At 44.6% G+C, this 15,730-nt stretch overlaps 1 protein-coding gene and 1 pseudogene across 11 annotated transcripts in view; one reads left to right on the forward strand and one right to left on the reverse strand.

Moving 5' to 3' along the window:
* The window catches only part of LUZP1 (leucine zipper protein 1), a 104,408-nt gene that overhangs the window by 16,721 nt on the left and 71,957 nt on the right, over window positions 1-15,730 (reverse strand). For 5 of the 11 annotated variants that reach the window (XM_043445549.1, XM_043445548.1, XM_043445547.1 and 2 more), the window contains 2 exons: window positions 13,541-13,743; window positions 11,219-11,324 (listed from right to left, as the gene is read on the reverse strand). The gene's annotated coding sequence lies outside the window, so the exon portion shown is untranslated. Of the gene's footprint in view, window positions 1-9,639; window positions 9,904-11,218; window positions 11,325-13,540; window positions 13,744-15,730 lie in introns of all 11 variants that reach the window. The other 6 variants (XM_043445544.1, XM_043445543.1, XM_043445539.1 and 3 more) reach the window with 4 other exon arrangements.
* Window positions 13,995-14,281, forward strand: LOC122426549 (annotated as a pseudogene).

Genomic DNA, 15,730 nt, shown 5'->3' on the forward strand with positions numbered 1-15,730 from the left:
CACTGGAAGGATTGATGCTGAAGCTAGAAGCTCCAATACTTTGGCCACCTTATGCGAAGAACTGACTCATTTGAAAAGACCCTGATGCTAGAAAAGACTGAATGCAGGAGGAGAAGGGGACGACAAAGGACAAGATGGTTGGATGGCTCAATGGATGTGAGTTTCAGCAAGCTCCGGAACATAGTGATGGACAGGGAGGCCTGGCATGCTGCAGTCCATGGGGTTGCCAAGAGTTGGACATGACTGAGCGACTGAACAAGAACAAAATGCATGCTTAGTCACTTCAGTCGTGTCCAACTCTTGCGACCCCATGGACTGCAGCCCGCCAGGCTCTGTCCATGGGATTCTCCAGGCAAGAATACTGAAGTGGGTTGCCATGCCCTCCTCCAGGAGAGCTTCCCAAACAAGGGACTGAACCCAGGTATCCCGCTTTGCAGGTGGATTCTTTACCGTCTGAGCCACAAGGGAAGCCCAAGAGTGATTTGAGGAGATGCCAAATGCTACTACCGCTCTCCAACCCCAAGATCCCCCATTAATTATACTTAAAGCCTACAGCCACCAGGTGGAGCCCATGCTCAGCTTCTGAAAAACACTAAGGTCAGAGGTGTTGGAAATAGAGCCTCGCTCCTCAGCCTTCAGAGCATGCCCACTTGAGGATCATTCTTCCCTCTCCACCACTTGGCTCCCCTGTGTTTTATCTCTGTCCTCTCACTTTTGGTTCTTTCCATCTCCCCTTCTTCTTTCCCCAAGCTTACAGGCTTCCTCATTCTCAAGAATGGAGAGTAAAAAACCCCTTCAGTGGTATTTTTTATAAGAAAGAAACCTCTTTCCTTATCCCCATCTACATTTCCACATACAAAAACACTTGTTTTGGACCTCCCTGGTGGTCCAGTGGCTCAGATTCAGAGCTCCCAGTGCAGGAGGCCCAGGTTCAATCTCTGATCAGGGAACTAGATCCCACGGACCACAACAAGAGAGCTCACATAACAGCAACGAAGACGGGAGATCCCACATGCTGCAACTAAGGCCCAGCACAACCAAATAATTCACACACACACACACACACACACACACACACACACACACACACACACACACTGCTTTCATACTTCCCTGCTGGCTCAGCAGTAAAGAACCCACTTGCCGATGCAGGAGATGCAGGTTCAACCCTTGGGTCAGGAAGATCTAGAGAAGGAAATGACAACCCACTCCAGTATTTTATTTTTTTAAACTGCTGTGGAAGAAGGGAGAGAAGAAATCCTGTGAGTACATGGGAAGAGTAGCGGACTGTGAATGAATAGGAAGGCAGGCAGGGGACTGAGTGCCTTAAAGGACCTTATAAATTATCTTTAGGCCACTTCAGTATTCTTGACTGGGAAATCCCATGGACAGAGAAGCCTGGCGGGCTATAGTCCCTGAAGTCTCAAAGACCCAGACATGACTTAAGAGACTAAACAGAAGTTTAAAAAAAAAAAAGCCTCTTAATAAGGGTGAAAGAAGAGAGTAAAAAAGCTGGCTTGAAACTCAACATTCAAAAAACTAAGATCATGGCATCCAGTTCTATAACTTCAAGGCAGACAGAAGAGGAAAAAGTAGAAGCAGTGACAGATTTTATTTTCTTGGGCTCCAAAATTACTGCAGACGGTGACTGCAGCCGTGAAATTAAAAGATGCTTGCTCCTTCAAAGTAAAGTTTTAACAAACCCAGACAGTGTATTGAAAAGCAGAGACATCACTTTGCTGACAAAGGTCTCCATAGTCAAAGCTATGGTTTTTCCAGTAGTCATGTATGGATGTGAGAGTTGGACTATAAAGAAGGCTGAACACCAAAGAATTGATGCTTTTGAACTGTGGTGTTGGAGAAGACTCTTGAGAGTCCCTTGGACTGTGAGGAGATCCAACCAGTCAATCCTAAAGGAAATCAATCCTGAATATTCACGGGAAGGACTGATGCTGAAGCTCCAATACTTTGGCCACCTGATGCAAAGAACTGACTCATTAGAAAAGACCCTCATGCTGGGAAAGACTGAAGACAAAAAGAGAAGGGGGCAGCAGAGGATGAGACAGTTGGATAGCATCACCAACTCAATGGACATGAATGTGAGCAAGCTTGGAGGGACAGTGAAGAACAGAGGAGCCTGGTGTGCTGCAGTCCACGGAGTCAGAAAGAGCGGAACACAGCTTAGAGACTGAACAACAGTGAAAAAAAAAAAAAAAAAGAAAGAAAAAAAATTAATTACAATTTTTTAAATTTATTTTTTAATTGAAGGATAATTGCTGTATAATTTTTTTAACTACCAATTTTATACGCAGGGTGGAGGGGACAGGGGACTGAACTAAGTATGGGCCATAAATCACTTTTAAGTGAATAGATACAAAGGATCTATATTGGCATAGCAGTTATTGGAGGACAAATGATATACGATGCTTCAACAAAGAGAAGTCGCTCAGTCGTGTCCAACTCTTTGTGACCCCATGGACTGTAGCCTACCAGGCTCCTCCATCCATGGGATTTTCGAGGCCAGAGTACTGGAGTAGGTTGCCACTTCCTTCTCCAGGGGATCTTCCTGACCCAGGGATCGAACCCAGGTCTCCCGCATTGCAGACAGATGCTTTACTGCCTGGGCCACCAGGAAGAGCAGCAGACAAAATGCTTTAAAACAGTTTATTCTCATAAATATGATAGACAGACATTAAATTGTATACTTTAAAGACAGGAACTTCATGAGAGGAACTGTTCAGCTTACCCCAAACTGAAACTTCTCTTCAACATGTCTTATTTATACTAATTTATACTGTATTTTTCATAAACAAATCCCCTTCTCAGAAAAGGGAAATGTTAAACTTAAGTACAGTCGCATCTATAAATTAGAATTCTGAATTAGTAGAGTCCAGGAATAACTGCTTTTTAAAATTCATTTGGATTCTACATGTTTTGTTCAAGACTCTGATATGAATCAAAGAATGAAAAAACTAAACCCACGGAATATATCAGGCTTCCCAGGTGGCACTTGTGGTAAAGAATCTGCCTGCCAATGAAGGTGACCCAAGAGTTGTGGGTTCGATCCCAGAGTTGGGACGATCCCCTGGAACAGAAATGGCAACCTGCTCCGGTATTCTTGCCTGGAAAACCCCATGGACAGGGGAACCTGGTGGATTACAGTTCATGGGGCCGCAAAGACTCAGACATGACTGAGCGACTGAGCACACGCGGCTGTGGTTGCTGTTCGGTCCCTCAGTCGCGTCCGACCCTCTGCGCCCCCACGGGCTGCAGCACGCGCTGAATATACAGCAAATATGAACAGAAAGTCATCACGCACCACGACTCAAAGTCCCCAGCATGGCATGTGCGTGAAGTGAACATCGCTCAGTCGCGTCCAACTCTTTGTGACCCCAGGGGCTGCAGCCTGCCAGGCTCCTCTGTCCATGGAATTCTCCAGGCAAGAATACTGAAGTGGGTTGCCATTTCCTTCTCCAAATGGCATGTGAGGTCCTTCATAATCCACCTTGCCTATCTCTTCAGCCTCATCTTCAAACTCCACATAGGCTCTGCATTCTCCAAGTTCCACAAACCGTGCACTCCATCTCACCTCCAGGCCTTCACTAGGCTGGTAATCATCCCTTCTCATTTGCTTCAAATCCCACCATAGGCAGTTCCTCCTGGAGCGTGTCCCTCCTGAAACCCTGAACGAGATCGGGCACCACTTTCATGCACGTTAATCTGCTGTATTGATCCCACCACAGCACTTACCACAATGCCTTCAGGTTTTATTTACTCATCTTATCTCTCCAACTTGTTCCTTATTCACCACTGTATTCTCAGCACCCAGCAAGAAGCCTAGCACATAATTAATGCTTAAAATTTGGTGAATGAATGGCTGAATGTGCCCCCTAATTATCAAATAGCTGATCAATCCTTTGGCACTAACCATTAACAGAAAATAATAATAATAATAATAAATGATGTCAAGGAGCCAGTTACTCATGAATTACAATGCAGAAAACAACGGACAAGAACAGATGCAGCCAGCGCAGACATGCGCTGTGGTGATCCTCTGAAAGGTCTCCTCCCAAGCCCTAAGACTGGCACAGTGCCTCTCCCTGTTGGACAACGACCCATCTGGCTTTCAGGGCTATGCCTCGGAAATACGACATAAATACCAGAAAACCACACCATTCACGCAGACTCTCACTACTGGAGAAAGTGTTGAAGCAAAAAATATTTTTGGATCTTCTTCCTCTCCTTAGCAAGTGATTTCAGAGCCAAAATATACCAGTTAAAATATCATTCAATCCACTGACTTTCAAACTGGACTCGGCAACTCCTACCCCGGGGTCCACCTCGGGGATAAGAGAGGGGCAAAGGTCTAAACAGGCTGTCAGGGCCCCTTTCTCTGTCAACCAAAGAAGCTGATTTTAGTTTCTTAACATATTGAAAGTGAAAGTCGCTCAGTTGTGCCCGACTCTTTGCGACCCCATAGACTATATATAGTCCATGGAAGTCTCCAGGCCAGAATACTGGAGTGGGTAGCGTTCTTCTTCTCCAGGGGACCTCCCCAACCCAGGGATTGAACCCAGGTCTCCCACATTGCAGGCGGATTCTTTACCAGCTGAGCCACCAGGGAAGCCCATGAATACTGGAGTGGGTAGCCTATCCCTTCTCCAGCAGATCTTCCAGACCCAGGAATCAAACTGGGCTCTCCTGCATTGCAGGACTCCTGCAATGATGGGAGTTGGTAAGACTCCTCTTTACCAACTGAGCTATCACGGAAGGTCCTAACATATTGGGCTTCCCCCATATGACTGTAACGAAAGAGTTCTACTGCTTTTATTTAAAGTAAAACTGCCTGTTTGGCCTAATCCTCTAATTTTAAGAATGAAAGAACAGAGACTCAGGATCTCTCCAGCAACTTAGCAAAATCAAGGACTTTAATCTCCTGACTCTACCCAGAACTCTTCGCATCAGATTAAATCACTTCCCTACAAATTCTTCAGCACTTTTACAAAGTGAGGAGTTCTGATTACATACAGACCAGTAACAGGTATAAAGGAAACAAATACAGGACAATCCCAAACTGAGCACGACTATACTACAGACACTCTATCAAGTAGTTACTATACAGGCTTTCTGTAGGAATCCCTCACATATCTACGTGAATAAATTAGTTCTCTGATGTTTTTTCATCCATCCAAAGACAATATGGTAATCCCCTGGCATGGAATGCACTTAGCAGAATGCCTCCCACACAAGTACAACAAATAGTAGCTATTACTATTACTTGTGGCTCAGACGGTAAAGAATCTTCGTGCAATGCTGGAGACCCCAGGTCAATCCCTGGGTCTGGAAGATACCCTGGAGAAGGGAATGGCAACCCACTCCAGTATTCTTGCCTGAAGAATTCCATGGACAGAGGAGACTGGCCCGCTACAGTCTATGGGGTTGCAAAGAGTTGGACACAGCTGAGCAGCTAACACTAACTACTCAGCTTCGCAATAACCTTTTGGAATAGGGACCCTCACACTTGCCCAAGGTCACACAGTTAGTAAGCAGGACAGCTAGATGGTGAACCCAAGTTCCAAAGACCATATTCCTTTAAGAATGCTAACCTGTTTGGCCGACTCATTTGAGCTTTCCCCATGCCTTATCAACCCCACCTACTTCACAGCAAAAGTTAAGGTCAGCAAAAGCTCTTTGAAAAGTCCTATGCATACCTAAGGTAAATTTCTCTAGGCAGAATCCTCCTAAAAAGAGCGACTCTCTAACATCAGCCCTCCACCCTGGGAAAACAAGGAGATGGACTGAAAATGGGGTTAGTGGCGCTCATCTCTGACCTTCCGGCCCCATGCACAGCCAGAGAAAGAGATGCTCTGCTCCTCCGGGAACATCCGCAAAGGGAAGAGACAGACGCCTTTCCTTCCAGCCTTACTGCATTCCCCATCAAGTATGTGTCTCCAGTTAAAACTCACTTATTTTGTAGACATCTATGGAACATCCATGATGCACCCACTATCCAGCCAAGTGCTAGAGAGAGATGGTTAAAACTCAACCCCTGCCTTTAAGGAGCCAGAAAGCTAGACCTAACTATAAAACAAGAATGAAGAGGCCTCCCTGACCATCTCACAAAACATAGCACCCACTCTTCTGCTCCTTGTTCTCTTTTCCTGTTTTTTTTTCACTTAACACATTTCACCACCTGATAAATGTGCTGGGAGCTTAGAAGAAGCAATTAATTGTGCCCAAGGGTGTGGTCTGGGAAGGAAATTATGTATATTAAGCCTCAGAAATCATGGGAAAGTGAGGAACGGGACAGGGAGACTATTCTTTAATGCCAACTTCCCCCTCCCCACCGGTGTCTCCCTCAGCTCCCGCTCATACTAGCAAGATGCCCCACCAAGTGTCGCTCATGAGCCCCTTTCTGCCAAAGGTTTTGAACCCAGTTCCAAGTGGCCCTATCTAGCATTCTGGAGGCTGGCTCTTTTTCCTGTCCTGGTGGGCCAGGTCTGAAATAGTACATAGTCAAATGTGGCCTGCCCTTTCCCCCAACACAGCTGCCATGATTCACTTCCTGTTTCCAAGAGTCATTTAAAGTAGAGGATCTGCAAATTTTTTCTTTCAAGTTTGATGGTATCCATATAAGTATATGACTTAGCTTGAGAGCGAGTATTTTAGGCTTTGTAAGGCCCAAGGTCTCTGTCCAACTACTCAACCCTGTCATCACAGCGTGAAGCAGCCATACACAATACATAAGCAAATGACGCATCTGTGTTTCAACTAAACTTTATTTTCAAACATAGGCAGTGGGCCTGTGGACCAGTTTGCAAGTCCCTGATCTAAAGGAAAATGAGAGAACTATTTTAAAGCAGCTTCCTCCTGACAATTCCTAGTTACCTGTCTTAAAACCTTCAGCTGTCCACATCTCACCATTACTTCTTGAGTGTTTCTATTTAATTACTGAACTTAAATGATTTTTCCCAGAATCATAAATTCATGTATTTTAGATATGCAAACCTTGGGGTTGGGAGCCCAACTAGCATATACAGGTTCTCTGGGTCGGATAGGATTTAGAGATCATCTGATCCAACCTCCCACTCAATGAAGAAATTATCTAGCAAGTAGTTATTCAGCTCCTATTCAAACAATTCTAATGACAGGAAGGATACTCATTTCCTCCCAAGGCAACTCATTTCATCTTCAGACAGCTCTAAGGCAAGATACTCTACTTGTTTCTTCTCAGCACGTTTTACCACTTAATTCTTTGTGAACTTACTTACTGTCTCTTTACTAGATTGTACAATCTACGAGGTCAGGAACATGGTTTTTTTTCCCCCCCAGTACCTCTTTTTTACTGCTGTCTTTCCAGGAGTTTGAACAGCGGTACATAAATGGTATAAAGTAATCATTTACAGAGAGGGAGGAAGGGAGGGCGGGCAAGTAAAACAGTGCTGCATTTGGGGGACGTTAAGTAACTCAGCAGTACTGACACGACAGCCACAAGGGAGCAGCGGAGCAGGTACACTGGTACGGCTCGCGCAACACAGAAGCCCTTGAAATTTCACAGCAAGTGCAGAGGCTGAAGCGGTAATGTTTCAGGGGTACATTTAGAATTCCCCCCTTTCCCTTTTCCTCTTTCTTTCAAGCCTTCCCTGCCCCATTCTGATGGTTGATCATCTCTCACTGTAGTTTTCTCAAGTCTGTTCAGACAGACCCTCCTCCAACAAAAGTGCACAGCCCTAAAACTTGTAGATACAAAATCCCCCTCTTATGCACAAGTGATATGTTTCAAGACCCCTGGTGGATGCCTGAAACCACACACAGTTCCAAACCCTGTATGTACGATGTTTTTTCCTGTACACTTGACCCTGGAACAACATGGGTTAGGGGCAACGACCTTCTAAGCACTCAAAAATCTGTGTGTAACTTACACTTGGCCCTCCATAGATTCAATTCCTCTGCATCCCGGGTTCTGTGTCTATGGATTCAACCAACTGCAGACCATGCTGTACTGTAGCATTTGCTACTGAAAAGCATCCACATAAAAATGGACCCACACAGTTCAAACCTGCACTGTTCAGAAGTCAACTGGATAAAGGCTGGGTCAAGAATTCATTCACATTACCCAGAACAGCAAGCAACTCCAAGTTATAAATTCTTTATTTCTGTGTATGTGTTCTTAGTCGTGTCCAACTTTTCGTGACCCTTTGAACTATAGCCTGCCAGGCTCTCTGTCTATGGAATTTTTCAGGCAAGAATACTGGAATGGGTTGCCATTACCTCCTTCAGAGGATCTTCCTGACCCAGGGATCAAACCTGCTTCCCTGGTGTCTCCTGCACTGCAGGCAGATTCCTTACCCGCTGAGCCATCAGGATAGCCCCCATTTATTTCCGGAGTTTTCCATTTAATATTTCTGGGTGACCTGATCCATCTTACACTTACATTGTTTACCTTTTTTTTTTTCCCCATTTCAACTTGAAAGTTAGTTTCGATCAATAGTTTCAACTGTCTAAATATTTTCTACACCTTCCAATTTACAAGCATTCACTGTTTATCTAACAAGTATGTCTTTTCTGTATCTTCATCCAAATTGATTTTCAAATTGTTAAATAAAATATAACCAAGAAAAGCCCTCCAGAATGCCATTAAAAACAACCCCTCTAGATAAACATCAATCTATTAACCAGTACTTGCACATCACCTACATGCAAGCCGGCCCCAAATTCTGTCTTGGGGTCACATGAGAAAATGGTAAATACCTAATTTTAGCACTTAAGACATATTACTTTTTTAGTATATTTCTGAACCCCCACTCCAGCCTAGGAGCCTTTTCAAAAAATGAAAATGAACTGCCCTGATATACATCAAAGTGCTAAATATATGGTTAATTATCCCTGGATGGTGTGATTCCCGCCCCCCCTCAATATTTCAGTAACTTGTACTGATTTTACAATTTACATAAAATCATGGCAAAACCCAAGGAAAAAAAAAATGACCAGTTTGTATGAGCTAGTGACTTGCAGGGTCATCCCTGTGTTCTTATCCTTTGCTTAATCTGCTTTAAAATTCTCCCAGGATCACTGTCAAGTTTCCAATGATACCCTCAAGCCCATGTGACCTAGAGGTTAACTCCAGATAAATCAAACATCTCTACAGGGACAATCAGAATTTGACTCTGCCTTCAAACTCTATGTCCAGAATCCATTCCTTTCTAGGGCTATGCAGCACTGCCACCTTCGTCCCTGTCCCGACTACTGACAGAGGCAAAAGCTTCCTACCTGGTCTCCTTGCTTCCGCCATTGACCATTTTCCCCATCCTCCACAGTCTACTCCCCAACAGCAAACAGAGTAAGCCTTTTAAAACATAAGTCAGGACTTCCATGGTTGTCCAGTGGCTGAGATTCTGTGCTCCCAATGCAGAGGGCCCAGGTTTGATCCCTGATCAGGGAACTAGAGCTCCCATGCCGCCACTGAAGATCCCACATTCACAATTAAAAAGACCCTGAGTGCTGCGACTAAGACCCGGCACAGCCAGATAAGTATTTATTAAAAAGAAAAACAAAACAAAACCAGTCAAATCATGTCTCTCTTCTGTCGTCCACTCCTCAGTGGCTATCTCACAATAAAACGCGCTCCGGAGGCCCTACCCCAGCTCTCGGGCCCTCGGTGAGCTGCGGCCGGCTCTGCTCCGCTCCGGTCCCCTCTGCGCTTCCCCCGCTGCTCCTCTCCAGCACACGGGCAGCCCTGCTGGTCCTGGGACAGCAACAGTCACGCTTGTGTCTCAGGGCTTCTAGATCTGCTGTTCCCTCTGCCTGGAATGCTCTTCTCCCAGGTGACTCCTTGGGTGTGTTTCTCACATCTTTCAGATCTTGGCTTAAAGTATCACCTCATCAGAGACCTTTCCAGATGACCTGACATAAAGTAACAGTCTCTCAGCTCCTCATCAGTTCCAATTACCACTTTACCCCGCTTTTGTTCTTCTGCGCACCTATCACATATAGGTGTTACTTATTTACTATATCTAACTACTCACTTTTTTAATGTTTTGACCCATTAGAGTATATTCCCTGAGAACAAGAATTTTTTTCTGTTTTGTTCAATGCTGAATACTTAGCTCTAAGAACTATGCTAAGCATGTGGTAAGTGGTACCCTCAGCACATAAGCACAGTATATGGCAAAATATGTATGAGAGGTACGTGTAGTAAATTTTGTTGATGAAAATGATTACTCCCCCCTCCCAAATTCACCAAGTATATTTAAAAAAAGGGGGGTGCTCCAATAAAAAGACTAAAGTACCCTCAGAAAGATCAATGAACAAATGAATACTGACTGCCATTCCACCCAACCAAAAATGAATTTCATTACCTACCCAGTTCCCTGAGGTAGGAAAAATGCTCCAGGGAAAGGAATAGAGCAAGAATCCTGAACCAATTAACAGGTCAAGATTTGCCTTGAAATTCCCCACTCTCTCAAGAAGAGCCTGTCCTGTTCCTAACTGTGCCTGCTTCCAGGAGCTCCCGTGAGATTGAGAAATCTCACTAAGATTCCTTTCCTGTGTCCAGTCACTCCTATGCATAGAACCCATTTCCCAGACTCACTCTCTGGTTGCCCCATTGCCCCACCTTCCCGAGAACCCTACTCTAACTAGTCTACAGCCACCAACTAAGGACCAAGACCACGAGGTCCTCTGGCCACTCTGCTCAAGAGTCTTCTGTTTCGTTAGTATCCTCCACTTCCTTATTCAACACCACCAATAAAACACTGGCATATAGAATCCAGAAAGGGCTAGGAAAAGTAACTGTCAGTCACCCTCAACCAAAAAGTGACGTGCTCAAAAAAGAAACATCTTAATGAAATGAAAATAACCAGGTTTAAAATCTAGTTCTGCCATCTGCTACTTGTATGAACTTAGAGAAGTTATTTAACCCATCAAAGCTCATTTCTTTGTGGTGAAAATAACAACACTTACCTCACAGGGTTGGTGTAAATACTAAGGGAGATAATGTCTGGCATATAGTAAGTGTTCAGTAAATGGTAGCTAGGCCTATTTCTGAAGATTGGCTGGTAGACTGAATGAGAAAACATGTGAGGTGCTTGGCACAGTACTTGGTTCAGAACAGATCATCGATAAATACCTCCCTCTCTTGCAATGGTGGAAAAATTGTAGAGACTTCAGAAACCACTCCCTCCCCCAGTGTGGCTGTGCGCACGTGTATCACACTTACCATTTAGGTGATTGAAGTTTCCCGTCAATGCTTCTGGCTGCTCCCCTGATGCTTGCTGTCGTGGAAACAGTCACTCACTATCTTGCAATGGCAGCTGCCTCTTGACCTGGAGAGAATATAAATAGAAGGGTAGAGATAGGTAAAATGTGAATTGTACAAGATTGGGCTGAGCCTGTCTCCCTCCTCAGGGAAGAGGGGGCATCTGGCTCTGAAAACTTCCCCTTTCCTATCGGATGGCATGGTCCCAAGACTACACTGTCATTCCTGAAATTAACAGACCTATACATTCCCCAATGGTCTAAACATTCATGACAGTTTACCTCCAGAAGGGATCTCAGAAATCTAGTTAAATGCCCTCATTTTAAGGAAGGAAACTAAAGCTTGGAAAGGGTGAGTCACACAATTGCTTAGGGCTGAAGCTGGGATTCCACTGAAAATAAGATGTTCTGGAATACGGGCAAGGGAAAAAACCCAAACATCTGTGGAGTATCCACCACACCCTGGACAATATGTTTTATGTTTTATACCAGACAATAACACAATAATGTTACCCCCTTATAGACAAAGAATCTAAATTTCAACAAGACAAGTGACTTGTCCAACATCTTAGCTGTGAGTGACAGAGACTTTAAATCCAAGACTGTCCAACTACAAAAGTCATGTCACCATGCTAACTCTCACTGGGGTACCTTCTAGACTTGGTTCTCAAAACAGCCCTGAACCAGCCAATATCAATTAGAACAAAAACAGAGCCTCCTGAACTTTTCTGGTGGTCCAGTGGTTAAGAATCTGCCTGCCAATGCGGGGGACACGGGTTTGATCCCTGGTCTGGGAAGATCCCACATGCCTCAGGGCCAGTAAGCCCATACGCAGCAACTACTGAGCCTGCCCACTGAACTACTGAACCCATGTGTCCTGGAGCCCACACTCCACAAAGAGAAGCCACTGTAGTGAGAAGGCTGTGCACCAAAACCGGAGAGCAGCCCCCACTCACAACTAGAGAAAGTCCGTGCAGCAACAGAGACTCAGAGCAGCCAAATAGAAAATAAAACAAAATTTAAAAAATAGAGCCTCTCTGTCTGCAAACTTTACCCCATTTTGTAAAAAACCTTCTACAAGAGAGTTGAAAAGCCTCCTAACCCACTGAATCTTACCCCAACACTGGAGAAGAGTAAATGAAGGTGGCAGATCTGGGTTTAACATCTGTCTATCCCGGTCTTAAGGAAGAATAGAAAGATGGCTTCTAAGCTAGTGGCAAGCTTAGAGGTTTCCGTGCCTGGTCCTGCACCCACGGCACCCCCTTTCATCACAGCTGCCCATCCCTCCCTTGCATACACCAGAGACCACCCTGTGACCTCCCTGCAAGGTTGCTTGGTCCCCTTTAATCCAATTTCCACACCTTCACTACCAACCCCATAACACATTCACATATACAGAATCTGCCTGTACCTCCATCCTCCCAAGGAGAAAGGCTAGAATAAAGATGGAGAAGTAATAAAATGATAGCTTTTCCCAAATGGCCTTTAAAAAGATGAGGGTTTGAAGCCTCAAGCCAATAAGACCTAAGAGAAAATTATTGATAAGCAATGAACACAGCTAGAAAAGAAGTAGAAAAAGGACCTGTACTAACGGCAGCACCTGAGGGATGGCCTGGGTGGGCATGCTTCAAAAAAAGAATCAGTCTAAGCAGATTAAGTGTGGTTGCTTTTCAAACAGCAGGACTGGCCCACAGACCTTCTGTCCTGCCCCTCTCCACCCACCTTTTACACACACACACATCTTTTCCTTTGCATAGCCTAGAACCTTTCCTACATAAACATTCTAAACTCCAAGAAATGGCCACATAAATCTGGTCTGTCACCACCACGGTCTCTGCAGCCCTAACAGAGACAGCAGCGCCTCTACTGAAAGCTGCTGCCCCACCTCCAGCCAAATCTGCTGGCCTATTAACAAAGCCCAGGAGCCCGTCTCTTCAAAACAGGATAGAACACCCTGCCAAAAATCAAACAAACAGGAACTCCAGATGATCCTCATTTGTTTTCCACTGACACAAAGTCTCTCCTTATTTCTAGTGAAGTCGCTCAGTCATGTCCGACTCTTTGCAACCCCATGGACTGTAGCCTACCAGGCTTCTCTGTCCATGGGATTTTCGAGGCAAGAGTACTGGAGTGGACTGCCATTTCCTCCTCCAGGGGATCTTCCCAAGCCAGGGATCGAACCCAGGTCTCCCGCATTGTAGACAGACGCTTTACCGTCTGAGCCACCAGGAAGTCCACACTAAGGGCAAATGATTTCTTTCCTTTGCTCCTGAATGTCACTTACTTCTTGCATCCTCGGAGCACTGGTCCTCTGTCCCCAGAAACAAAGGATAACTGTAAACATCCTCAAACTCTTCAGCGCTGCCTCTTCAGAGCCTTTCCACCCTGACAGATCTCGCCACGTCACTTCCCTGAGGCATCTCTTCTGGGGCTGTGCTGTTACTGTTGGTGGTAATGGTGCTGGTTCTGCCTGTATGTGCTGTCTGTCTAGGAAAAGAGATAAAAGGACCCTTACAGATCACAGGGAGTCCAACTGCCTCATCTTCCAGAGAAGAAAAGGAGTCCCGGCAAAGGAGAAGAAACTGGCCCAAGGTAGCAAAGCTGGCTGAAGTGAACACATTGAGTCCACCTGAGATAATTAACAAGCCACAGAAAAGAAATGCATCAGTCCATCCTCATTTGATTGCTGAACGTAAAAGTTCTCTTACTCTTTGGGCTCAGACCGAGGTTGCAGTGATATGACTAAAGGCACCAAGGTCAGAATCGTGGGTAAATACAAGACCCATTATAGTACTAATAACTTCATCAGGAAAGCGGTGAAGAAAGTTGAAATCAGCCAGCACAGCAAGTACGCTTGCTCCTTCTGTGGCAAAACCAAGATGAAGAGACGGCTTATGGGCAACTTGGACTATGCTTTCTGCATGAAAATGTAGCTGGCAGCTGTGGTGGTTGGACCTACAACACTATTTCTGCTGTCACAGTAAAGTCAGCCATCAGAAGACTGAAGAGACTGAAGGACCAGTAGTAGAAACACCACCATTTGGAATGTTGCTAACCTATAATACAAGAGTTAATTCATGTAACAACAACAAAACTCTCTTAAATGTGTATTACTTTTGTTCCCAAAACACTTTGATAATGGATAAAAATGCTAGTGGGGAGTTCTGCTTCTAGTACATTCCTGTCATAGACAAACAACCAAACGCTCTGAACAAAATATAAAAAGAAACAACTATCTGAAGTGCATAATGGCTAACAGCAGAATTTAGAGAGTTGAAAACTGGAAGAAAGGACTGGCAGGGCATGAATTCCCCATTTTTGGAGCTTTGACTTCAGGGTTGTCCAGCTGAAGTTCCAATTAAAAATCAAACCCAAGGCTTTCTGTCCACTGGAACCGGAGGACAGAGAGACCAGGGCAGCCACAGACAATGAGAGACAGCCAGAGATGAGAGCCCAGGTTCTGCCTGATGCTCTGCCCAGTCTCCAGCTGACCCCTGAACCACAACTTCACGGGGCAGAATCCAAGGACCTCAGCTAAGGACAAAAGAACCGGACTGAGATTGGAACTGCCACCCACCACACATGAGAAAGAATGTGCAATTTAAGTCTGACCAAGTTAACTGCCTGCTAAAATACACACATCAGTGGAAACCAGTCTCTATACCATAACATTCACATGCATCCATGTCAAGGACACAATCCTAAATCACATGAAGAACTAAAAGACGTAAACCCATTTGCAAGAGAAAAAAAAAATCAACAGAGGGCAACACTAAGATTCCCCAGACGTTGGAATATCAGGATATTAAAGCAGCTATTGTTACCAGCTATTAAAAGCAGAGAAATTGGGGGCGGGGGTGGGGGGGGTGTTGAAATTTCAGAACAGAAATGCAGGATCTGAAATTTTAAAGTTCTCTGAATGAGTGGGTTTAAGAAGAGAATGGAGATTACACAGAAAAGAGTCAATGAAACTTGTAGATCAACAGACATTATTCAAACTGAAATAACTGGGTCATCCACAGTCTCTAGAAAAATCACCTTCAGGCCTTGCACCTAAGTATATGTGGTGATTACTTTCTATTATCAGAAAAACAGGTATCAGAGAGAACCAGAATGACTAGAGATCACAGAGAAACCATTACCTGCAATTCTTTTGGACCAGGTTTACCCCCATCTACTAATTAACCTATTGTGGCCTTTCAAACATAAGCAAAGAAGAAAGTATAAAGGTGGAAAATGAGAAGGCAGGGGAAAAAATGTAAACCTGAGACAACCATACTACTCAAAGTCCTAAGAATCAAATCTAATGCTCCACTGTGTGTACTAAGAATCCAGGAGATAGTCATGTTTTCCCCTATAACTGCTGAGGTGGCATTCTCAGGATTATTTGTGAAAAAAGTCAGGAGGGATTTTAACCTTTCTCTGCCCTATGAGGTCTCTTCAACAAAAATCCAACCTAGGAAACAGGCTACTC

This window comes from Cervus canadensis, chromosome 24 (genome assembly GCF_019320065.1).
Source record: "Cervus canadensis isolate Bull #8, Minnesota chromosome 24, ASM1932006v1, whole genome shotgun sequence".
Taxonomy (NCBI): Eukaryota; Metazoa; Chordata; class Mammalia; order Artiodactyla; family Cervidae; genus Cervus; species Cervus canadensis.